The sequence below is a fragment of the Bos mutus genome, chromosome 9 (assembly GCF_027580195.1).
Source record: "Bos mutus isolate GX-2022 chromosome 9, NWIPB_WYAK_1.1, whole genome shotgun sequence".
NCBI classification, from domain to species: Eukaryota; Metazoa; Chordata; class Mammalia; order Artiodactyla; family Bovidae; genus Bos; species Bos mutus.
Genome location: NC_091625.1, coordinates 59,777,323 through 59,804,568, shown reverse-complemented (window position 1 = coordinate 59,804,568; position 27,246 = coordinate 59,777,323). Strand labels below are relative to the sequence as shown.

The following is a 27,246-nucleotide window of genomic DNA, read 5'->3' as shown; positions in this document are numbered from 1 at the left end:
CACCGAATTACTCATTGCCTGGCATATTGCCTAGCACATTGTAGGGACTTAAATAAATTTGTTGCATAACTGGCTGGACCGAGGCTCTTGAGATGTAGCTTCTACTGTCTCAACGCTTTTCTGAGCCTCATGCCTTCCCAGAGAAGGACCCTTTGTAGCCCTTTCCTTTAGCTGTCTATTCTCAGGGTCACAGTGGTACAGCAGTCATCATCTATTTATGTGATAGGCTGGGCCTCAGGAGCCAAACTGGGAGAGTGATCACAGAAAGCTGATGAGACAACAGAAACCAAAACAGAAACCCCGCCCTTATTACTAGAGCTTCCCAGAGTTGAAATCGAAAGGGGTAGGGTAATCCCAGAAGCCCATGGGTCATCACGGGGGCACTGAATCATAAGCCTGACTGTGGGCAGAAGAGGCTCAGGCAGCAACATGGAAGCCAGTGTTGAGCCTGGGAATATGGGCAAGTGTGTCAGCTTCTAAGCTCGTTTTTTGGAGTAAGGTGTATGTATGGTTTGGGGTGGGGAGTGTTATATAATGGACAGCTGTATCTGTTTTCATACTGACTGCCTAACGCATAGAATGTCTGGATTACCAGGAAAAGATTGGCGAATCAATATAACCTGAGGTCCTGGCGGTGGGGTGCTTTGGGAGTCAGAGGCAGGGAAAATATGAGCTGACAAACTGAGCTTGCCTGTTCTATCCCATTCTGGTTCTTTGTTGGTTTTTAAATGCAGTGTAGATAGATGGTATCTTACTCTACTCTGGCCCCTTTTAGACTTTACACCTTCTTGGATGCAAGGAAGTAACTTTTCCCTCCAACATCTTGTTGTGAAAAGTTTCAAATATACAGCAAACTTGAAATAATTTTATTGTGAATACCTGTAATTTATCACCTAGGTTTTATCAACATTTTACTTTTATTGTTTTATCACATCTCTGTCCATGCATTTAGTACTTTATCTACCCATTGCTGCTGCTACTGCTAAGTCGCTTCAGTCGTGTCCAACTCTGTGCGACCCCATAGACGGCAGCTGGGATTCTTCAGGCAAGAACACTGGAGTGGGTTGCCATTTCCTTCTCCAGTGCGTGAAAGTGAAGTCGCTCAGTCGTGTCCGACTCTTAGCGACCCCATGGACTCCTCTGTCCATGGGATTTTCCAAGCAAGAGTACTGGAGTGGAGTGCCATTGCCTTTTCCACCCATTAGTATATCTTAATTTTGATGTATTCATTTATGAAAGTAAATTGCAGACATTGGTACATTTTCTCATAAATACTTCAGCATTCATATCACTAATGAGCTCAGTATTTTTTACATTTCTTTCTCTTGAGGTGAATGTTCCATATAATAAATGCATATGTCTCTAGTGTACATTTGTTGAGTTTTGACAAATGAATACATCTATATAATCTAAACCCTATCAAGATATGAAACATTACCACATCCCAGTAAGTTCCCTCATGCCCTTTCCCAGTTGATTTCTGCCCAACTGGTAGAGGCCAGGGCTGCTGTGTTTTGTTTTTTAGAGTAATAGTTTCAAAATGTTGATTTGTACCAGTTAATATCATTAATAAGCTCTCAAATAATCTATCTTCAGTTTCCTGTTCTCATGATTCAAATAGAAAAGAACTCTGCTTCCAAAATTTGAAATCAACCAAAACTGGAGAGAAAAAAGAGAGAAGCTGGAACAGCATCAGCTTTGTAATGACTTTTTCCAGTTAGGCCTTAGTGTTATGTGGTCTAACTCATCTTTCCTTGGGGTGAGGAGATGCAGAATAAAAATAGGGTCAAAGGTCACACTTGCAGAAACAGTACAGTATTTCTCTGTTTATCACCTCCCCTCCATTCTCCCCGGTCAATTCCCAAGTCATTCTGGCCTCTTAAATTCTTATCAATGCTTTCAAGCAGTCCCCACATGTGTCACATAAGTTTCCTAACATGACTGAAATCGTCCCTTTTTTTGTTGACACTAACTTACATTTACTTGGTTCAAACTGATACTCCTAAAGTCTCTGCTAACCTAAAGGTGAATTATTTTCCAGAAGCATTCTTGGTCTCTTTGAGAAAGAGAACCTTGATGGCCAAATCTCATTTGTCCTCTAGATATACTCACACATGTCTAAATTTCCTGTGGATTCATGGGCTCAGCTTCATCTTGGTAGCTGTTGCTGTTATTACAAATGACATCTTTCAAAACTAAACCATAGCTAAGGGCCATACCTTTTTTCTAGCCTTTACTCCTCCAGTACAATGGGAAATACTTTATTTTTTTATGTTGGCGTTTAGTTCTCATACATTCCTTTTCACGAAGTGCAGGCTTTCATACCTTAAACATTGACAAACCCACACCTATCTTCTGTGCACTGAATTTGGACTCTTCTAAGCCACCTTATCAGCAATGGTTTTGAAATAGTATGGGGTTGGCACTGACTGTCAGCCAAAAATCTAATTTCACCTATTTTCTTGACCTTATCCAAGCAGCAGAATTTATTTAATATTTGAATATTCTATTTTATCCTTATTTGAAAAATGAATTCACAATAGAAAAAGAGCTGGTAAGAAACAAAGGCCTATGTATCTTAATAATAAATTTGGGATAAAGATGAAAATTATTAAATGAGTTGAAAGCAGTGATTTGTCAATATCAGAGGCTCATTTGACTTCAGTTCCTTGTCTGTAGGTTGAGGTGTATTTTCTCAAAAAGAACATATTGGGATGCTTAGAAATATACCATCAAAGATTGGGTCAAAAAAGGTAAGTGTAATAGAGATTTTATAACATTTTTGTAGCTCTTTAAGAAGAAAACTCAATGTTAAAGTAGTTTACTATAATGTAATATTCCTGCTACTATTTATCACAGTTTATAAATGATAAACATACTATGTGATTATTTATCCAATGGGGATTTATCCCAGTACACTGTAATCTCTCTGAGTTTTTCTTCTTTTAACCATACTTCCAGAAGAACCTAGTAAAATGACTAACACTTAGATAGGTTCAGTAATTGATTGACTGAATTAGTGAATTTGTGTGAATATGCCTTTAGAAAGCTACTCTGGTGCTGGATTGAAGCATATGCACATTTTTAATATTGATAGATATAACCAAATTGCTCTCCAAAAAGTATAAATTCCATTCTTGAGGAATTGGGAAAATCTAAAAAGGATATAGATTTTTTTTCTTGTGAAGAAATTAATAGGCTTTAAAAAAAAAGCCCCATTTTATTGTGTTTAAAATGTTGGAGTAAAGAATTACATTGTATTGAGAAATTATGTTTTAAATTTTTGAAATTGTGGCTTCTTCCAGGTTGGTAGTGTTGTTACTCTGGGGTCTAGATGGTGGCCAGGTGGAGAGTAGGAAATGTATTTTAGATAGAAGGAAGAGCAAGTGCAAATACACAATGTAAGAACAAAAATCCAGATATTCGACAATAGAGATTAGATAACTTGTATACATCCATTCTTTGACTAATGAATGAGGTGGTTCTGTGGCTACTGACACAGAGAGATATATTATTAGGGACAAAATGCAGGTGATATGATCTTGTGTTCTTGAAACCCCCAGTATGGGTGTGTGTTAGCCCACTCGTGCTTGTACCTGTGCCCACAGGGAAAAATTGGATGTGTGCAAACCAAAATGATAGCTGTGTTATTCCTGGGAAGTGAGTGGTTTAGGATTGAGATATAAAGATTTTTAATGTATTTCAGTTTTGTTTTGACAGTCAATTTTGTATGTATTTTGTAATGAACTATTTTTCTAAAGAAAGAAAATACGGTATGTGTAATCACAGTGGGCTGCTCTTAAGGTGCATTTTTTAACAAATGTGCAAGAAACATCAGAACATTTCTCACAGCAATTCTTTACTACACTTAGACAAAATAGATTAGTGGTTTTCTAACATTTCTAGAGATGTGGAGCCTGTTGTTTAACCTCAATCCTAGGCAGAATTCCTGTATGTGAAAGCGATGAAAGCAGAGTCAGTTGGTAGAAGCTGAGAGTGAGGGGCTTCTCTCAGTGTTCCCCCCCCTTACAATCCTTTGACAGCCCCTAGGGCTCTGCTGAACACAGTTTGAAATACACTGGTCTCTTCCCAGGATGCTTTTGATTTAGTCCTTCCTGAAGGTCAGAGGGATATACCAGCTCTGTGATTCTAAAGCATAGAGAATAAAGAATGCCTACAGGTAACCCCGGAATTCTCTCTTGCTTTACAGAAAACACGTTTAGAGCAGGGAACATTTGTGTCATGTAAGATATTTCCAGATGTACAATAGAGGAGAAACAGTTTTTATTTTGCATTTCTCGGCTTTGGAGTCTTATAATCTTAAATCCCAGGTTTATGATCTTATGCCCTTTTTATATTCTCAAAGTGACTAAAACAGCTTTGTTAAACCAATTCTGATATAGGTTCTAAAAATATCTGACTGTTCTGCCAATCTTAAATGTAATGAGACAAAAAACTGAAAAAAAAAATAAAACATTACTTTTTATTTATCTAGGAATGTGGCTTTTCCAGGTCCAAACAACTGAACAAAGAACTAACTACATGTTAAAAACCCATGAATAGTATTTTATAGTGAAATGTAAACCAATTTTTAAAACAATTATTCTTCTTTTAGAATGTATACATAATTTTATATTTACCATTGCATACCTAACATTTGATTTCTGAAACTATTTGTACTACTAGAAGCACAATTTCTTAATATTATACATATATTGTTACATTTAATGTAAATGTTATGTTATTTTGATATAAAACATGCTGGTGTGTTTAAAATAATAGTGAAAGTATATTATCACATTTTATTCACATAGACCCAAGTTTTTGTTAATGGCTTTATTTTTATTTTAAAAATGTGTGACTATATAGTGGAAGGAAATAAAACAACCATAATGGAGAAGATGGAAAAAAAAAATCTCTCTTCCCCACAAGGTGGTACTGTGGTTCTTTTACTCTTTCAAAAATCTAAGCATAGAATTGATATTTCTCCACTTGTCTTTCTTCCCCCAACATTTTACAGGTGATCTTCAATTAGATTCTAATAAAAATGAGAAATAATTTCAAAGGAAACTTGATACTTTTAGGTTTGAAGTAACTGACAAGTAATTAAAAATTCTCTATTTAGCCTTAGCTTTTTGCTTCTTTGTAAATACAAACTTTGGTTATAGTTTATGATGCTTATACACTAAAGAGTGAAGTTTTGTTACAAAGAAATAATGTATTTTCAGGTATCTTTAAAATGTTTCAATAAATGAATATAAAGGCAGCTCATTTTTAGGCAATTCAAGTTTTAGGCAGTCCGGTTTTCTCTCTCTAACCACTCCCAGTAAATAAGAACTTGATCTAAATCTCGGTTTTACAGGTAAAAATCACAGAACACGCTTAAAAAGCACGAGTGTACCTTGTGCTTTTTTAAAGCTGTACCTTTGAGCTTATTTGAAGATTAAAAAATATGTTTCTGTGTAAGTATGGACCATCATATATGAATTTGCTTTTTCTCTTAGTAAGAAACCAAGACTAGTAATTCAAGACTGGATTCCAGTTTCAGCTTCCCAGTACCGTTCGCAGGCGCTTGGGGACTTTTGATGAGCCCTGGCATAGATTTCTGGGCCTGGCGGCGTCGAGGACATTATGACAAGGCACGTTGGTGGTTTTAGGGGTCCCAGAGATCAGAAATTTAATGGTTGGAAGTAGGGCGAAGGGACTTGTGTCTTGAGACCGTATTTACACAATAAGCAGAGTTCTTCCTTGACTGCCCGATTATTTGGGTGACCCAGGGAGGGGGCGAATGGAGATTATGGGCATTTATTATCTTGGGGAGTCTAGGGTCCAATAGGAAGTGGAAACAAATCTTTAATGAATTTGTTGGCTACAATAATGAGCTTGGGAGGAAAGGAAGAAATCAAAGAAGAGAAGAAAACGAATTCTTCGGGAAATTGGGAAGACAAAACCAAGGAAAAACACACGAGTCAAAAATGATAGCAAAAGGCAAAGAAAAAAAAAAAAAGACAACGCAGAAAAGAAGCGGAACGAAGACGGGGCAGGGCGCTAGGAGCTCCATCCATCCTTTCATTTCATCCCACGGGGAGCCCGCGGAAACAGTGTCTTCGGTTCCGCTTACTAGGTGGGAAAACATCGACCTTAAAAGGTTGGGAAACTGCTCAAGGTCATCGAGCCAAATGCCAGAGTCAGGATTCTCATCGCTCCTCAACCGGGATCTGGGCTTTGGCGGGATCGCGCCAGCCGCTTGGGAACAAGGACGAGCAGGGCGGGTGGAGGCGCGGCCCGGGGCTGGAGCACGCCGTGGAGGCGGCGGGGCGGACGCGATCATTACCTCCCTAAACAAGAGCGCTTCTTAGGGGGCGCGGCCCGAAGTCTTTCCCAGCCCGAGTCTGGGCATAGAAAGGAGAAGCGAGCAGCCCTGGGCTCCGGGGAGGGGAGAAGCGCCCCATCCCTAGCCTCCTCGTTGCGCAAAGACTCTTCTCGCGTCGCATGCAAGGTCCCCTGGCCACGCCGTGGCGGGGTGCCCCCTGGCGGGGCACGCAACACAAAGGTCTGCGGGCTAAGGATGCCCGGGGTTCCTGCTGAGTTAACCGCTCACTTCAGGACTCACGAACCTGGCGGGGACGACGGTTCCCAGAGCCCGGGCGCAAGCTCCGCGGTGGAGCGTCCCTGTCAATGAGACCTGACTCAGACCTTTGGAAATCGCGGGTATTTACCAACCTAACGGTAACTTAACAGGAATATACACAGAAACAAGACTAGGGACGTATGTACTTCATAGGTAAAAGCAAAACAACCACAAAGAATAACACGCAAAAAGTCTGCATTGTAAATCGGTGCATTTTCGTGTTCTGAGTACCGTTTTCGATGAAAAGCTCCTGCCAATCCTTAGTGATTATTCAATGATTATTAATTGACGAGACACCTTTCACCTAAAAATGGCTTGTCTGCATTGTCTTTCCTCGCAGAGAACTGCGAATTAAAGTTTCTTTGTTAGAGAGAACAAAGAAGAATCCAAATTATTTTAAGGAGGCTTTAGTATTTGACTTGGCAAACCGTTTCGCTAAAATAAAGATCAACCTTCGCTCTTTGACTCGCCCCCTCTCTGTCACAGTCTCACTGTAAGTTGTCTTTGCAACACGGCTAATGCTCTGGCAGACAGGTTTGGCTCCTCTCTCCCCACGCCACCCTTTTTAGAGATTAGCAATTTAAAGTCGAGAGGCTATTTAAAAGCCTCGTAATACAACCTTTTACTTTCACACGGAAGGTAAGTGAGGCCTTGGAGAAATTAGGGGCATCTTGTAAATTTGTGCCATAGCTTGGGACCGGACACCAGGTCCTGCCCTGGTGTTCCCCGTTTTGGTTGGGGTGGTGGCCTGACCGCTCAGTTGTCTCTCACTTAATTTGGCCCTGCTCCTTGCGCCCATCCTCCTTGCTGGAAGCCCAGTTTAAAAACTCCCTTTTTGAGTTTCTTCTCTAGAAGGCAATGTCTTCTTCCTTTTCATTTTAAAAATTATTTTCTTCTGCTGTCAGATTCATTCTGACATAGATCAGGGGTGGAAAAGTGTGTGGTATAGAATAGAGTCATTAGTAAATCCATCTCGTTTTTTGTTTCATTTGACAGCAACACATTAAATTAATCCCTGTCCAAAAGAATCACATTAAGCGAGCTGTCAATGCTAATCCCCAGCTCATTGTTGCTACCTAGCTCGGGGTTGACTTTAATAGGTCGTGCTGACATTTGTTTCTTCAGAGGCACATCGGTGACTTCATCCAGACCCAAATCTATTCTCATCAAAAGGGGAGGCACCTCCCAAGTTTTCACAGACCCTGAATTCTCCCGGCTCCTAGCTTAGGATTTGGGCTCTTGTTGGAAGTACTAACTCACATTTTTACCTTAAACTCAGTAAAGATGGTTATAACAATAAAAAGAATGCAAGACAGAATCCTCTCTGAGTAAAACAAAAAGCTGATTTTTAAAAATATATACATTAAAAGTAGGGTGATGATTATTCATTACTTGATTTTAGCATCCTATATTAGCTTCTACGGTTGTTTATAGACCTGACTGTATACAAACCAGATTTTTTGTTTGTTTGTTTGTTTTCAAGTCAGATTTAAGATAAAAACAAAAGACAATGGTTGAAAGAAGAGTAAATTACATAGACTAATAAAGGGAGAAGAGGCAAGGATGAGAAAACCTTATAAAGATGTATAGAAGAGATGGATGGAAAAAAGGGACTTTACTGGCAAGAAAGAATAACATCTAATAGTAATTTGGATAAAATGAATTTAGGCAGTATGAAAACTAGGAAAAAATACATTACATTAAGATTAAAGCAGTCCATTAACCAACATTTAGAAACTATGACTATAAAGTGTTTTCTTTAAATGTAATCTCTCTGCCTCTCTCTCCCTCGTCTTCCGTATCCACCAACCTCCTGCCCGCACATTGATACGGATTTTCCAGCTCTGTGCTTATGACATTTATGGATTCCAGGTCTGACAATCATATATTAGCCTTTGTCTAGGTGGCTAAGAGAAAGCAGTGGATTGATCCAATCTTAAATCATTTAACCTGTTCTTAAAATACGCTTCCCACCTGGTTATTCTTATGTTCTTAGAGATTTGGTAAGGTTTTTAAGACGCAGTGGGAGCTAAAAATTGAGAAATGGGCATCCCATCCATTATTTAACAAATTTATATTGAGCGATTAGTGTACAAATACTACAGATCCTTATACACCAGAAAAGAATTATGTTTATCCTGTTTTTACTAATTGAACCATACTTTTTTCATATTGCAAAGTGATACTGTAAATCTTTTTGTCAGGTGAAAAATTACCTCTGCCTCAAATTTTTTTTTTTTTTTTTTAAATCAATGTTTTCAAGTAAATGTGGCACACTTGTACCTCTTACTCTCAGGATTTTAGTTATTTTTATTTTCTTTTATTACAATTTTTATTTCCCTTTGCTTCCTTCATCTCTTCAGAGTTATCTCTGGATATAAACATTTTAAAGTTACTTTCATATTATCCCTGTAATACACAGTTTCACTGAGCTGCTTATTGAAGACAATTTCATTTATTTGAATGAACAACTGAGATTCATTTGGAGAAAATAGGTCAGGATTTTTTGGTGGTCCAAACAATAAGATGGCAAAGGATCAGTAAGAAAAAAGAACTATGCATGCATTCAAGAATCTCCAGACAAATGCCAGGAGTGTAAGGAGTAAGAACTTAGGTTCCTATTGCATCAGTGGACTAAGACCTAGTTGACATTTTAGAAATTGGTAGGTTAGAGCAGACGTGAATAGAATGCTAAAACTCCCCAGGCTCCAAGCTTAACAATGCTTTGTAGTCAGTACAGTGTTTTGTATACAGTAGGCACTCAGCACATAATCTTTACATCAATAATGAATGTGTGGGTAAACCTGCTTGGGGGAGGAAATGCAGGACTGGATGAATACAGATGGAAAACATAAGAGAAGGCCAGAGATGACAGAATCGGACATTGTTAGTTGTAGAAGTGGTCATAGTTGGTGCTTTGCTGGGTTGCAGTGAGGTGGTGCTGGTAGTAAAGAACCCTCCTGCCAATGCAGGCAGATGCTGGAGACGGATTCGATCCCTGGGTCAGGAAAATCCCCTGGAGGAGGGCATGGCAACCCATTCCAGTATTCCTGCCTGGAGAATCCCACGGACAGAAGAGCCTGGTGGTCTACAGTCCTTAGAGTTGCAAAGACACACGACTGAAACAACTTAGCAGGCATGCCCACAAGGGACTGAGGAGCTGGCTTTGTGGGGCTCAAGGCAGAGGTTCAAGCCAGTAGACAGTAATGAAGTGATATATGAGTACTTATCCCTTGGAAATGTATTCTTATGCACTTTTCATTGTATTCATGCTCAGATAGGAGCTTTGTCTTCAAGGAATGTGTATTTCAAAGGGAAAATATATGTCCAAAGTTAGATAATTCATTATGTGTAACAATATTGTGTCAGAAAATAACTTTCAGTGATTGAGCATCTGGGTGTACCTAGTGGTTCCCCTCTGCGAGGTCCAGAAGAGCTCCTCCCTTCCTCTCTGCTGGATGGATGAAGCAGGGGATGCCCTGATGAGGAACCATTGGTGGTGGGCCCCAAGGCCACTGCTGGAAGCTGGGCTAGGATCTGGGGGTTGTTGTTGGTTTGGTGGTGGCTGCAATGGCAGTGGAGTTACAATGTGGGGAACCTCCTGGGGTTCTGGTAGAGTAAATCCCCGTCATTTTCTGGAGTCTCAGGCCGTTTCCTATACTCTCCCCTTTCCTCTTCTCCCCTGCAGTTGTCTTCTCTGACTCAAGGTGGGGGTCTCGTTGTTTTCACTTCCATAGCTGTCTCAAGTGGTTTTTGTCTGGGTTTTCTTCATCTGTTGGTGAAATAGAGCCCTTATTTGTTGCTTTTGCCGTCTCCCATCAGACCTGGAGGCAAACAAAGCATTTTTTGATATTTTTAAAAGGATTGTTTTTGTTAGTAATGGGAGTGGAGGGCACACATAGAGGTGAAAGGGTACTCCCATTTTCTTTTCGTTTATACAGTTACATTTTTATTAAAACACACACAAAAAAATATGTATACACACAAGGGCCTGAGTCAGACTAAATTTCCGACTCCACTTTTCTAGATATTTGTCACAGGAGTTGGGGTAGATGTCTGGGAAGAATGGGCTTTTGAGAGAAGGGTAAGGATTAGAATAAGGGTGTGGGCACTGCTGGCGATATTGCAGCTTTGACTAGGTGGGAAGTCGAAGGGAAGAAGTCAGCTTTGAGGCTTTTCCCTCAACTCAACTTTCGTCACTTGCTATTGCTTCTGAACCACAGGTTCCCTCCCAGGACAACAGGGAGCAAGGTGAGAAGTCAGACACACGGGATTGTTTCTAAGTGTTGATAATCTTCTCTGAGTGCTTGATGGCCTCTCATTACTGACCTTTGGCATGTTTCTGTGATACTGTTTTCTGGGTTAGTAGACCAGGCTATGGAATATAAAGAAGACCAAGTCGGCCGAGAAAGGAGGTGTTCAAACTTATATACTTTTAGTTTTGTTCTATTGCTTCTAAGCCTTAGAAAAGACTGTAACTGACAACTACAACCCATTTTCAAACTTAATTTATATCTGTGCAATTTAGGTAGAAAGCCCCTGGGCAGGTACGGTAACTTTTTTCTGTGCCTGCCAGGGTACCGAGCACATTGAAAGCATTTAACAAATAATGATAATAATTTAAAGCAATGGGAGCGTTGGGTGTATAGGGAGATAAGAAACTGGAAAACTGGGGCCCACTAATAATTAATAATGTCTCAGGAGGTGGTCCCACTGTTTTTGGATTTTAAATCCCCTTGTTCAATTTCTTGCTGGAGTGAATTCTGCACAAAAAAGAATAATCTTTAATTTGATACTTAGTCACTTCGGTGTCCTGTGCTGAGCTGGCTAAGATTGCATATTCTTATGAAAATATACGCATTCATAATCAGTCTGATAATGTTGCTCCCTAGGGCTTCTAAATGCAAAAGCAAGAGATCATTTACTCAGATATGTGGTTTCAAAGTCACAGGATCTTCTGAGAAGTTCACATTTCTCATTTTTCACTTTTTATTCTTGGAACTGAAAGGAAAACAACACCATGAAAACTTCTAATTGAATACATAATGAAACAAGGCCCGGCACTGACGAGTTAAGTCTTCACCAGGAATGAATTCTTGCCCCTTTATGCAATAGACTCAATCGACAGATATTTTAATAAAATGACAGGGTAACTCGAATATGGCTCTGATTAATGTTTGCTTACTAATTATTTTGATGCCCCTTGTGCTCACACCCTGAAGATTTGGAGTCTGTCTTTATTTATGTGGATTAAGATGTTTAGAGATCATAGGAAAGGCAACTCTAAGGATAGATCGGAAAGGATGCAAAGTGACTCTCCTTGGCCCACCCTCCCTTCCTTCAGTGTGTTATTTCCCTATGTCTGATGCATCCCTTAGCACCAGCTGTGGGTTAAGGTTAGACTTTCCTTCTCCCTGTATTAAAGTTTGTGATTCTTTGCTTTTCTGAATTGACTCTGCTGCTGCTGAATTTTATATTCTGCTTTCATAATGCTCTTGAATCCTTCCTCTCCTCTATATCCTCTTTGCCATGGTCCAATTTTGAAACTATACCATCTCTTGTCTGAATTACTAAAGTAGCTTCCAGAGTGGTACATTCAGTCTGGTCTTCTTGTATTAATAGTCCACCCTTCACCCTGCTATTAGAGGATTTTTTTTTTGTTTTTTGTCTTCATCCTAAAGCACAGGTCTGCTTTAGTCTCCCCTTCAGTAAAAATTTTCACGCCCCACCTCCCTCAGCTATTGGATAAAAATCATATACCTTGGCAGAGCATACAAAGATACTTTGTTATCCCTGGCTATCTTCCCAGCATTATCAATAGCTTCCTTGCTGTGGATCTTTATACCACTGCTACTGCTGCTGCTGCTAAGTTGCTTCAGTCGTGTCCGACTCTGTGCGACCCCATGGACTGTAGCCCACCAGGCTCCTCCGTCCATGGGATTCTCCAGGCAAGAACAATGGAGTGGGTTGCCATTTCCTCCTCCAGTGCATGAAAGTGAAAAGTGAAAGTGAAGTCTCTCAGTCGTGTCCGACTCTTAGTGACCCCATGGACCGTAGCCTACCAGGCTCCTCCGTCCATGGGATTTTCCAGGCAAGAGTACTGGAGTGGGGTGCCATTGCCTTCTCCATATACGGGCTACTTTGCTTCATCCATATACCTTTGAATATGACAATCTGTTTGCTTGAATTGCATTTTTCCCTTTGTTTCTTCTGGAAGATGCCTACCTTTCCTCCAAGGCTCACCTTGAAATTACCTTATTGTATTGGAGATGGAGATTATTTCCCACATTTTTTAAAAGCCAAGACTCTATTCTTAGATTAGTGTAGGATTAGGTCAGTTTCTCTTTCTAAGGAATTGATAATAGGGGTGGAAGGAGAGAGTTAATTAGTTGGCTGTGGGTGTTGGATGAGTAAGGTCTTATGGTCTCAAGGGTTGATGTGGTCGTATGTGCAAGCCAAGAGAGATGATCTGTAAGGAAAGGTAGGAAAATGGGCAAATTGCAAGAAAAAGCATGTGTAAGTGATGAGCAAACAAATAGAGAATGAGTGGGGACTTGTCTTGGTTCTTGGTGGCTTGTTAATTCCTACTGGAGTCCCTTTTGATGCTCCAGCTGCTTTTTAGACACTCAAGTTTATGCTAATATCTTCTTATTTAACTTGACCAGTTGAGTTTCTGTTCATTATTATCAAATGATTCCTTATTAAGACTCATCATGCAATACTTTATAGAAATGATTGTGTATATGTTCATCTTCCCCACCGACAGTAAACTCCCCGAGGGCAGTGACACTGCTTTATTTATTTTGAGATTTCCAGCAATTAGTCTCGCTGTGGTAGGCTGACAATATATGTTTGAATGAATGGAAACTAATCTCATTTTTTCAATGCCTTTTCTAACAAGGAGCTTATGAAATTACAAAGCTGGTGTTGCTATCAGAGTGGATGATAAAATGTTAGTTCTTCCAGTAAATATTTGTATTTTCATAAGGACCTTCTGGAATCAATCCTTCAAGGCACAGGAAACGCTGTAAACCTGGGAACTTATCAGTACTAGATTTGATGGGCACTATTTTGGGAGCCTTTCAATGCCTCTAAGATTTAACATACCTTTGTTCAGGGCCAGCAGGGTGTAGGACTGCAAGCAGAAAGACCTGTCTGAGGGACAGAAAGACTCCTTTCCAGAAGGGTCTGATGAAGTGGGCACCAGGACTGGGACCTCACTGCCCAGAACTGCATTTGCTTCCTTCCTAATGGTTTTATATAAACACAGATCATCCAGGAAAAACAGAAATACTCTTAGTGAAATCAATCAAAACAATAAGTTACTTGAGGTAATATGATAGGGAAGTTCACTTTGTGAATTAGTATTTTGCTCTTTAGATATTGTTGTCTCTAATAATACATTCTCTTACACTTTCTGCGTTGGTGTTACTGATCAAATGACAGAATAAACCTCCTTTTCTATGGCATGAATTAAAGAGGATGCTTCCATATTTTAGCTGAAACTTCTTTATAGGAAAATCAAGGAACAGATATAGGAACAGATCATTGAAATTAGCTTGAGACGAATGTTTCCCTCTACCAAATTTGACCTTCCAAGATTTTTAGGTCATATAATTCTTGATCTACCTTTTGAACCGTGAGAGGTACATTTTCACCCTCTTTTCCCTCTTTACAGTATTGTATTATTAATCGTCCCCTTTTTTGGTTGGTACAATCAGGGCCATGAAACTATCATTTCTCAAGCTGCCATCCTCATTAACTGGCTTTTCTGTTAGGGCAGATACCTTTGAGAACATCAGCCTTCATCAGGACCAGAATCTGTTTAACACAAGACTTCTTTTAGACAAATCTTTAAACAGAGAAGGCATCTTTCTTTATACTATATCTGGTAAATGTGCTAGCACTAGAGTCTAGCTTTATCTGAGGACTCAAATTCTACTTGTGGTTTAAGATGGTGTTCCTTTTAACATTAAATGTAATATAAGGTGGGGGCTTACGTGGTGGCTCAGTGGTGAAGAATCTGCCTGCCAAAGCACTACAGACATAGACAAAGAACAGACTTGTGGACACAGTGAGGAAAGTAGACGGTGGGACAAATTGAGGGCAGCGTGAAAGTATCTATATTACCATGTGTAAAACAGATAGCCAGTGGGAATTTGCTGTATGACTCAGGGACCTCAAATCTGGTGCTTTGTGACAACCTAGAGGATTGGGATGGAATGGGAGGTGAGAGGGAGGTTCAAGAGGGAAGGGACATATGTATACCTATGGCTGATCATGTTGATGTATGGCAGAAACAAACACAATGTTAAAGCAATTATCCTCCAGTTAAAAATAAATAAGTTAAAAAGAATCCTCCTGCTAAGCAGGAGACATAGTTTCAGTCCCTGGGTTGGGAATATCCTCTGGAGAAGGAAATAGAAACCCACTCCAGTATGCTTGCCTGGAAAACCCCATGGACAGAGGAGCCTGGTGGGCTACAGTCCAAGGGGTCACAAAGAGTTGGACATGACTTAGTGACAAAACAACAGCATGATAAAGCGGAGGTGCAGCATGGGCATGCTGTTGGATAAATACTTTAAAATGTTAACAATGTGCTAAATGAAGATGTTATTACTTCTCAGGTTTGATATTATCTTTCTGTAGATATCATGCAGTGACATAGGACTCTTACAAATCTATTCTTTCTTCCCTATATTTAAGAAGTTCAGTTAATATTTGTTTAGGAGTGATTGCCTACCAGGCTAGGATTGGAGACTGGTCAGTTTTAGGGGGAAGCTTAATTTAATGGTTGAGTTTAAGGAGAGGGGAGAAGCTCTTTCTTTTTGCCCACTCCTCAACCCATTTCACATCTAGTGGAAAAAATAGTGAAAGCAGGTGGGAAAGAAGAAAGGAAGACCTGAATGAGAGTGAGGTCCAGTTCCAGAGAGCTTTTCATGCGTTTGGAACAAGCGAAATAAAAGTAGTCCTCCATACACAATTCAAACTTTTTATTTAAATATAACAAAGCTATCAAATATGCCATCTTGACAACAGCTAATAGCTCTTTATATTTTAGACTTTATTTACAAAACATCCAAACATTTCTTTCCATTCGTATCCAATATATTGTAACCTATGCTTTATGTGACCTCAGAGGCCATCTAATTTATTTTCCTCATTGTGCAGTAGAACAATTGAATAATCCATTTTATAATCAGGATGATTATATACTTTATTGTCCAAATCTAGACACTGAGGATAAAAGAGGTTGTTATTCATAATACCCTAGGAGAACACGTATAAACTGGGAAACTAGGATTTATGAGCACCTTGATAATAAAAAATAGAAATTAAGATTGCCAGGTGGCTGAGTCATTAAAATTAACTTAATTGCCTTTTTAGTGTTCTGCCACTATGACTGAGGGAAAAAGTTAAATTGGCCATTCTAAAAGTGCTAACATTTTTTTTTTTTTTTTGATGATTCATTTTGTACCTGGTGGTATTCTGAGCATTTGATTCATAAAAATAAGATGAATCCTCATAATAACTCCATGAAGTTGCCACTCTTCCTGACTTGACAGATGAGGAAACTAAGATCTGGAAAGGTTAAATTACTTGTCCAAAGTCATAAAACTAGTAGCCAAGAGAGCTGGGATTCAAACCCAGTTCCATTACCTCCTGAGTCCATGTCTTAATCATCACCTTATTCTGCCTCTCATGTGTCTAAAATCCATGGTTGTGGAGGTGGGTCTTTAATAGGCATTTGGTAATTGATGCTTTTGAACTGTGGTGTTGGAGAAGACTCTTGAGAGTCCCTTGGACTGCAAGGAGATCCAACCAGTCCATTCTAAAGGAGATCAGCCCTGGGTGTTCTTTGGAAGGAATGATGCTAAAGCTGAAACTTCAGTACTTTGGCCACCTCATGCAAAGAGTTGACTCATTGGAAAAGACTCTGATGCTGGGAGGGATTGAGGGCAGGAGGAGAAGGGGATGACAGAGGATGAGATGGCTGGATGGTATCACCGACTCGATGGACATGAGTCTGGGTGAACTCCGGGAGTTGGTGATGGACAGGGAGGCCTGGCGTGCTGCAATTCATGTGATTGCAAAGAGTCGGACACGACTGAGTGACTGCACTGCACTGAACTGAACTATAAAATTCAAGATGCTATTTAGCTTTTCTAAGATAATCAAATTTTTTTTTCTTTTCAATTTTCACTGTACTTGACCATTTTGCAAAAATACTATTTTTCTATCTTCCTATTAAAAAAAAGAACCCCCAGTTTTAAATTAGGAGGGAGATCAGAGGTTATCTAATTCAATCTCCTTTATTTGGTGAGAGGTCAAGGCTCAGCATCTTTCGTATCTATGGAAGTTCACTTAGGGGCACAAACTGAACTGGAACACAAGTTTCCTGCCCCTCAACCTGCAGCCCTTTCAGTAGTTTAGCATTCACTTAAAATAAGAAAAACTAATATACCAGGTATTGAATACAGAATGTTCTCTATAAAATTATGCTGAAAGGTAAAAGCAGTAATATAATTCAGGAAGATGTAATTTTTCTCTAACAAAAAAACACATTCCTGTTATGCACACAAAGAACCAGCCAAAATCAGCAAACTGCACAAATCATTCTAAATTCTAGTCTAGCTTCTGTCACTGTTTTTGTGCAGTATTTGGTAGGTCAGTTCACCTCAATGACAGTTACCTTATGTTTATAATAGGAAAAATAATGTCTTTACTCTCTGAGGCAAGAAAAAGGCTGCCTTTGAAAAAACATACATTAATAATTTTAAAATACATTTCAAGTTGGAAGGGACTTGAAAATTCCATGTTGTGAGCATACTACCATGTTTTGATAAGAAGCAAATTATCTAAAGTACTAACAGTAATGGTTAAACAAGGCAGAAAATCTTTAAACATGGTAGTCTCTGTTTTTGCCTTTGATTTCAATTCTATTCTTCTGGATAAACAATTAAATAAATTTTCTGTATATATGTTTTTCTGTCTTGACCACATTCTTGTTCAAAATAAATTGTATTATAAAGCTGCAATAAGTTTCCTGAATTTAGTAAACGAAGGTAAATAATTCAAGCAATTTCTCCTTGACTCTCCTTAGCTCAGCAGACTATTGCCATTGGTTACGTTAACTGGGTAATTACTAAATTTCTATTATTTTCTAATATTACAGCTGAACCAAAAGTAGGAGAGCATGAACAGTGAAGGTAAACTGTGAACAAACAGAACTGTATTTAATTTTTTCATGTGTGCATATGTTTACATTTTTTAAAGGTTAGAGGCAGACTTTCATTTCATGTTAGAAAAATAAAAATGAAGGAAGAACCAAAATAATCTATTTTGGATTAATAGCTGTTTTTAATTAAATGCTTAAGTTATGATATTAGAATAGATATAACCCCAATCTGTATTTCAACTTCAGCACATGCAAGACTTAATTATAGATATCATTAAAAAAAATTGATGCTTTTTAAAAATAGGAAGTACATTTAAATCTATTTGACAAGATCTGTTTGCTGTTCCTCGTTTGCATTATCTGTTGTACAGAATACATAAAATGCATGTTCTAGCTATTTATTAAAGACATATCTTGAAGGCATAGGTTCAAGTTAAAGAAGTATTTTTTGAATAGAAATATTCCTGGCAGTTGATAAATTGGCATTTCTTTTATGGTTTTGATTATATCTTTATTTTAACCATTAGAGGGCACATTAGTTCAAGAAAAATTAAAATCACAGCAACAAGAAGAAAATAGGCTTAGAAGTGGTAGGCAGAGAAAATTTCTGTGTTTAACTGTGCTTATTTTCACTCATTTTATTGTCACTTGCAACATAATCTATTAGTTTTTTAAATCTGGAAAGAATTCAAGTGTATATAGTTTCGTTTAAGAAATGACTCTTCACTTTTTATTGCTAGCTACTACTCCTAAGAGAATGAAGTTGGCCTAGTTGAATTTGATGGGGTTGACTATTATGTGACCAAGAAGAACATAATAAATCATGGCATTTGAAGAACATCCTGAGTTCAAAGGTATGTATGATTAGGTTATTATGAAGTAGGTAAATGCTAGTCCCTGGTCTTGTAGTTATTAAAAAAAAAAATGGCACCTAACCGTGAGTGAAGGCAGCTTCACCACAAGTATTTATAACCTTTACAATTTGGTACAAATTATAGAGAGAACAATGGATGGCCCCAGAGTGAACACAAGGCTTTATTTCACTAGAAAGACTTGACTGGGGTCATAAACTGCAAGAGGGTAGGCCTCTCAAGTGGCTTATGAATGACTGCCCAGTCTCAGAATGAGTTCATTTGTTTTCAATCTACAGCAAACTGTTATTATTGCTAATGTTCAGTCTTTTGCTCTAAGGCTGCAGGCTTTTAATCTGTAAAGGCTGAAATAGATACTAGCTAGTATTTAACAATAATGCTTTTATTATGTTGAGTGAAATGAATGCATTACATGATTAGTTCATTAATTTAATTAATAAAATTAATTGAGCACCTACTAAGTTTCAAGTTCTAGCATGGATTGTAGGGAATAAAGGCAGCTTAATATATTGTCCCTAGCTTGAGAATACAATTTTTTATTACCCTGTGATTTATGAGAAATAAATCAACAAATAACTGTAGCATATGATAAACTTTATGTATTAGTGGGAAAATAGGAAAGTAATTTGTCAAATCTACTATAAAAGTATTTTACGTTTTATTTTTAAGGGAACAGAGGGTTAGGCCAAATCATTAGTATATACTATCTTCAGTTTATGCAGAACTTCTTTGGTAACATTTTTTTCTGAGAGTCAATTATACAATAAATTGTAGTAATTAGTGGCATAAAACAAGGTAATAATGTAATTAAAACCAAAATATTTACCTGCTATACAAGATACTTTTATGCATCTTAATTCTGCTCCTTGCAAGCTAATAATACTCTATAGGAATTTCTGTGTGGCTTTTACATCTGGTGCCTGTGGAATTAGCATGTACAAAGAGAGCTCAGAATTATGCTTTAATTATGATTTGAATGATGATTTGAGTCTGAGCATGAGTTGTCAACAGAATTGTGAGCTGGGGAAAAAAGAGATAAGGATTGTTAGTGGGATAAAAAGTATATTTGCAGTCACTTACTTTAAAGTGCCTTTTGTTTTAGAAGAAGTAATTAATGTTAGGAATTAATTGGTTTAGATTCTTGATTTTAAAGTTATCACTTGGTTGCTACGATAAAGCCTTTACAAAATTACTACATGATTTGCAATGACAGGAACATTTCGGTTGAAAGGTAGAAAACATAATTGAAAAGCTAGCTTTTGAGTGCCTGCTTATCACTCTAATTGATAGCAGATGAGCCCGAGGAGCTAAATGTTGTAGTTCAATAAAAAATAATAATAATTTAGCTGGATTTCACATTATGTTGCGTAGTTTCCTCTAAAGGCTGAACGTTATTGCTAATGTTTTGATAAAATACTAGGCTTTCAGTGGAGCCTGGTCAGTTTGTATTAACTATCACAAAGCAGTCATGAAGTCAAAATTATATACAAAATATAGATCCAGGTATAGCATCTGAAAAGCTTTAAGGTTTGGATAACTAAATTAGGGCATTCATAAAATCCACCCATAAAGAATGATGTTGTAGAGGTATGTTTATTGATAATAGAAAACACATTAAAAAGCAGGCTATATAGTATGAGACCTACTACTGTAAGAAAAAGCAACATATATAAGAATGGAAAAAATCAGAAAGGATATATGCCAAATGCTACCAGTGGTCATCTCAGGGAGTGGAGTTATGAGAGATTTTCATTTTTGTTAGGCATATCTGTATTTTCCTAACTTTCTACAGCAAATATATTTAATTAGGATATGTTAATGTTCCAATCTGCCTAATGTTTATCAGGAAAATCTTTACATGACTTTAGAATACAACTGTGTCCTCTTGCAGATATCTAGTTGGTCCCAGTATATATTTACAATTCTTATTTATTCACTTAAACTCTATTTTTGTATTTACATATTTTAACAAGTATTAAAACCTTAACATGCAGCAAGGATGAAATGAAAGGAAATAGATCCAAATTGTACCACGTTTTGGGTCTGCACGCGAGGAGGATGGTAGACCTATGGGTGGTGATGGTGGGGACTGGTCAAACCAATCACCTGGGACAGAAAGCGTGATTTGCCTTTAAAGAAAGGTAACAGGCCACCTAACACCCTGGCTGCTTGTTTCTATAAGCCAGTAACCCTTTGAGTGAAGAGAAAGCGTGGACCAATTGTTCTGCTCAAGGAGAATTTATTTTCTAATTTTTACTTAAAAGAAGAGTAGCTTTCGGCAGGTGTATTTTCAGGGCACTGCTCACATCAGTGTGAACAGTTGGAGCACTCATACAAAAATCAAATGAGATGGGCAGGTTTGAGTGGAGTTTAAGTAGGAATTTTCATCCATGGGAAGAGCAGAATAAGCCTCTAAACTATTTACTCGAGAAGCAATGTGCCCCCCCAAAACACCCACACAGATTTACATATGTGTTGTAGTGCTCTGTGGCATCTGTACTCTAGGGCAAACAAGATCAAGCTACACAGTAAAAGAAAGAAGACTGCTTTGCTAGTTGGGATTAATAGCTAGTCACAAGGTGAGCATTTATTAATTGTTGGAAGTAAATGTTATAAAATCATAGTTTAAAGGAGGAAGTTATATTTCTGGGGACCCAGTATTAATCTCCTTTTTCCCCTCTCTGATTAAACGAGATACTCTAGTGGGGTTTTATTTTTTTTGCTTCATAGGCTGTCTTCGTTCTGACTTGTGGAAAACAGATTTTAACTACTAGTGAATAATCAATTTTCTGTTACAATTTTATTAACAGTAACTAATTAGTCTCACAATTTTATTTAGAACATTGGTTCAAATATCCGGCTGTAATTTTTTTCAGCCCAAATGAAAATTTGTAAACCATGTTTCAAATTGGTCCTTTGACTGACAAACTGATTTTCTTGAGAGAGAAAGCTTAGAAAATTTTCTAATTAGTGCTAAGACCTGATTTTCTTTGGCTCACTGCTTCGTGTATTCTACTTCTTCAAATTATGCTGTAGGAAATGTCTTTAGAGGTTGGTGTTTTCTATTGATCTCTACAATTGTTCTCAGTAATTTAGAAGTTAACTGTGCAGTGATTTTTCAAGAATGCGCGGGAGCCTTGAGTCAGCACACACTCCTCTCCACTGAGCCAGGGGGCAAAGATCTTTGTAGCCCATCGTTAGCTCCAAGCATTAAGAGTGGGGTGCCTGGCTCAGTTCATTTCCTCTATGTAACTTTCCTGTCCTTTCTTCCTGCAGTTCAGGCCTTAAATGCCTCTTTCCTTATAAACTGAGAAGGGATTTGTGCAGCATGAGCTTACCTGAGAAACTAAAGATCATTAATTAGAAAGGTGCTTCTGGGCAACAGGAAATTTTTCATTGGAAAGGTTTCAAATCTAAGAAAGTAATTAATTTCTCTGTGGAAGGGGATCACATTTTTCTCTTCTGATGTCCTTCCTTATTGCAATTGAATGGTTTAAGGCACAACAGAGGGAATACGACTCCTCTCTCATTAACCCTCACAGTTTGGCTCCCTCTTTTCTGTCTCTTTCCTTTCCTCTTCCATTTCAGCATTAGCAGTGCCTTCTAGGGATTTAGTGGGACGTTTTATTTTATTTTTATGAAGGAGAATTAATTTTCTGTAATGTGCATATACTGTCAGAAGGAGTTTTTAAAGACAAAATATTCCTGTTTATTAAAAGAAAAATGACAAATTAGAAAAAATAGTTACAATTAATATGATAAAGTTTTGTTAAAAGGAAAATGAAAAATTAGGAAAATGACAAGTTGCAAATTTAGTTGCAAAATATAAAGTTTTGCCATCATAGGTGTACTATGATGATCAAAATAAGGGGGAAAGAAATGGGCTGATATTTCAAAGGAGAAATAGAGGGAGCTGAAACCCATTGCTGTTGATAACCAAAGACATTAATATTGAAATAAGATACATTACAAAAGTTTATGTACTTATATAGGTATGTATGTGTCATCTATCATTACCATTGTCATCTAGTATTCATGAATTCCTACTTTATTCAATAGATTGTGATTCTTATTGTAATTATTTTCATGCTCAAATTGACCCAGATTTGGTCAGTGGGAGGCCCTTCGAGCTGGCTCTTGTGGTTTTTTTTTTTTTTTTTTTTTGACATGTTTCCATCATTTTTTGGAGTGCTTTCTGAATTTCTGATATAAAAAAGTTGTTTAAGGCTGATCTTAGACTTTTCCTGCCCCAGACGTACATTAGTATTTCTGCAAGGAGCTCTTGCTGAACTTGTATGTATTTGTGTATTAGAAACCATGAGCTCTTGCTGATATCTCTGATTTTAATCCAAATTCACAAAGTTCTTTACTTGCCTTTCTTCATTCCACACTTGCCTGTCTCTTCTTGTGCAGTGAGAACTCTGGCTTCTCTCAACATCAACACATTTGCTCATTTGCTTATCCCTTCAATGCATATAAAATAGTATAAGGATTCATACACTTTACCACCACAAAAACAAACCTACTAAGATGAAGTCCAGATTTGTTTGTAAATTTTACTCCGTGTGTGTGTGTGTGTGTGTGTGTGTGTGTGTGTTTGTATTAGTCGCTCAGTCGTGTCTTATAAATGCTTGTGATTGTCCCCTGAGACCTGGGAGGCTGGTGGGCACTGTCTCCATGTTCTCCCTCTGCTCTGCCCCAGGGCACTGGTGTCTCCGTGGAAGGAGCTTGTGCACACGTCTCGTACCCTGGCTTTTGTGGTTGCAGTTCAGAGGATGAAGTCCTGATAGTCCGCATCTGGTAGCCAGTAGGACTTGTGGTCATGGATCCCACGGGACTATAGGAAACAGAGAGTTCCTAACTGGCTATACCCCCAAGGCTCACTGCAGAGCGGGCAGACAAAAACGCCCAGCTCCCAGTCTTTCTTTCAAAGCTACTGCCTAAATGTTTGGCTTCTCATAAGCCTGCATCTAGATGCTGATGGAGATCCTTTCTTTGGGACACTGACAGGTCCTGGCACAGCTTCAGTTTCTGGAAATCCTAAGAACAAAGAAGGCAACTTGGACAGTAACAAAAGATTTGACAGACAAATGAGCTAGGACCGGGCTATAATTTTCATCTCCTAGATAAGACCACTGCATCAAGATGGAGAGGTGGCTATTTTACCTAATGAACAGAAACCAACAGACCGTCAAGGAAAATGAAGAAATAGAGGAATATGTTCCAAACTAAAGAATAAGGTAAAACTCCAGAGACAGACTTTCATGATACGAAGATAATTAATTTCCTTGATAAAGAATTAAAAATAGTGGTCTTAAAAATGTTCACTGAGAGCGGAAGAATGCATAAATAAACTGAGAATTTCAACAGGGATGGAAAGTGTAAGAAAATACCAAATGGATATTACAGAGCTGAATATAATAATTAAACTGAAAATTTTAATAAAGGGGTTCAAACTATATTATAAACTTATAGCAATCATAGATCAATGGAACAGAACAGAGACCTCAGACATAAACCCACACATATATGATAAACTAATTTTTGACAACAGTAGCAAGTATACACAATAGAGAAAAGATAGTCTCTTCAAGTAATAGTGCTTGGAAAACTGGACAGCCACATGCAAAAGAATAAAAACTGGATCCCTATCTTACACCATATACAAAAATCAACTCAAAATGGATCAAAGATCTAAAGACATAAAATTCCTAGAATAAAATATAGAGGGTAAGCTTGTTGACATCTTTTCTGGCAGTGATTTTTATGGACTTACCACTGGAAGCAAAAACACCAAAAGCAAAAATAAATAAGTGGGATTACATCAAACTGAAAAGTTTCTGCAGAGCAAAGAAAACCATTGACAGAATGAAAAGGCAATCTCTGGAATGGGAGAAAATATTTTCAAATCATATATCTGATAAGAGATTAATATCCAAAATATATAAAGAACTCATACAATTCAATAGATTTTCATTGAAAATCTATTTTCATACAATACAAATAACTCATACAATTCTTTGATTTTCATTGATTTGTCAATCAGGTGAAATGCTGGGCTGGATGAGTGACAAGCTGAAATCAAGATTGCTGTATCTGAAAGGAGCTAGAGAGCCTCTTTCAGAGAAGGCAATGGCAACCCACTCCAGTATTCTTGCCTGGAAAATACCATGGACGGAGGAGCCTGGTAGGCTGCAGTCCATGGGGTCACGAAGAGTAGGACACAACTGAACAACTTCACTTTCACTTTTCACTTTTCACTTTCATGCATTGGAGAAGGAAATGGCAACCCACTCCAGTGTTCTTGCTTGGAGAATCCCAGGGACAATGGAGCTTGGTGGGCTGCCATCTATGGGGTTGCACAGAGTCAGACATGACTGAAGCGACTTAGCAGCAGCAGCAGCAGAGAGCCTCTTGCTGAGGGTGAAAGAGGAGAGTGAAAAAGTTGACTTGAAAATCAACACTCAAAAAACTAAGATCATGGTATCTGGTCCCATTACTTCATGGCAAATAAAAGGGGAAAAAGTGGAAGCAGTGACAGACTTTATTTTCTTGGGCTCCAAAATCACTGCAGATGGTGACTGCAGCCATGAAATTAAAAGACACTTGCTCCATGGAGGAAAAGCTGTGACAAACCTAGATAGCATATTAAAAAGCAGAGACATTACTTTGGCGACAAAGGTCCATATAGTCAAAGCTATGGTTTTTTCCAGTCAGTTGAGTTCAGTCGCTCAGTTGTGTCCCATGGACTGCAACACCCCATGGACTGCAGCACGCTGGGCCTCCCTGTTCATCACCAACTCCTGGAGTTTACCCAGACTCATGTCCATTGAGTCGGTTATGCCATCTAGTCAGATCAGATCAGATCAGTCGCTCAGTCGGGTCTGACTGTTTGCAACCCCATGAATTGCAACACGCCAGGCCTCCCTGTCCATCACCAACTCCCGGAGTTCACTCAGACTCACGTCCATCGAGTCAGTGATGCCATCCAGCCATCTCATCCTCTGTTGTCCCCTTCTCCTGTCCCCAATCCTCCCAGCATCAGAGTCTTTTCCAATGAGTCAACTCTTCGAATGAGGTGACCAAAGTACTGGAGTTTCAGCTTTAGCATCATTCCTTCCAAAGAAATCCCAGAGCTGATCTCCTTCAGAATGGACTGGTTGGATCTCCTTGCAGTCCAAGGGACTCTCAACAGTCTTCTCCAACACCACAGTTCAAAAGCATCAATTCTTTGGCACTCAGCCTTCTTCACAGTCCAACTCTCACATCCATACATGACCACAGGAAAAACCATAGCCTTGACTAGACGAATCTTTGTTGGCAAAGTAATGTCTCTGCTTTTGAATATGCTATCTAGGTTGGTCATAACTTTCCTTCCAAGGAGTAAGCGTCTTTTAATTTCATGGCTGCAGTCACCATCTGCAGTGATTTTGGAGCCCCCAAAAATAAAGTCTGACACTGTTTCCACTGTTTCCCCATCTATTTCCCATGAAGTGATGGGACCAGATGCCATGATTTTCGTTTTCTGAATGTTGAGCTTTAAGCCAACTTTTTCACTCTCCACTTTCACTTTCATTAAGAGGCTTTTTAGTTCTTCTTCACTTTCTGCCATAAGGGTGGTGTCATCTGCGTATCTGAGGTTATTGATATTTCTCCTGGCAATCTTGATTCCAGCTTGTGTTTCTTCCAGTCCAGCGTTTCTCATGATGTACTCTGCATATAGGTTAAATAAACAGGGTGACAATATACAGCCTTGACGAACTCCTTTTCCTATTTGGAACCAGTCTGTTGTTCCATGTCCAGTTTTAACTGTTGCTTCCTGACCTGCATATAGATTTCTCAAGAGGCAGATCAGGTGGTCTGGTATTCCCATCTCTTTCAGAATTTTCCACAGTTTATTGTGATCCACACAGTCAAAGGCTTTGGCATAGTCAATAAAGCAGAAATAGATGTTTTTCTGGAACTCTCTTGCTTTTTCCATGATCCAGCGGATGCTGGCAATTTGATCTCTGGTTCCTCTGCCTTTTTGAAAACCAGCTTGAACATCAGGAAGTTCACGGTTCACATATTGCTAAAGCCTGGCTTGGAGAATTTTGAGCATTACTTTACTAGTGTGTGAGATGAGTGCAATCGTGCGGTAGTTTGAGCATTCTTTGGCATTGCCTTTCTTTGGGATTAGAATGAAAACTGACCTTTTCCAGTCCTGTGGCCACTGCTGAGTTTTCCAAATTTGCTGGCATACTGAGTGCAGCACTTTCACAGCATCATCTCAGGATTTGGAATAGCTCAACTGGAATTCTGTCACCTCCACTAGCTTTGTTCGTAGTGATGCTTTCTAAAGCCCACTTGACTTCACATTCCAGGATGTCTGGCTCTAGGTCAGTGATCACACTATCGTGATCATCTGGGTCATGAAGATCTTTTTTGTACAGTTCTTCTGTGTATTCTTGCCATCTCTTCTTAATATCTTCTGCTTCTGTTAGGTCCATACCATTTCTGTCCTTTATCGAGCCCATCTTTGCATGAAATGTTCCTTTGGTATCTCTGATTTTCTTGAAGAGATC

The 27,246-nt window shown here is 38.6% G+C and overlaps 1 long non-coding RNA gene across 1 annotated transcript in view; it reads left to right on the top strand.

Annotated features, from left to right (window-relative positions):
* Window positions 1-27,246, top strand: part of LOC138989226 (uncharacterized) — a 64,288-nt gene that overhangs the window by 16,894 nt on the left and 20,148 nt on the right. Inside the window, exon 2 of the long non-coding RNA XR_011465474.1 lies at window positions 18,551-18,664. This is a non-coding gene — a long non-coding RNA (uncharacterized lncRNA). The remainder of the gene's footprint in view (window positions 1-18,550; window positions 18,665-27,246) is intronic.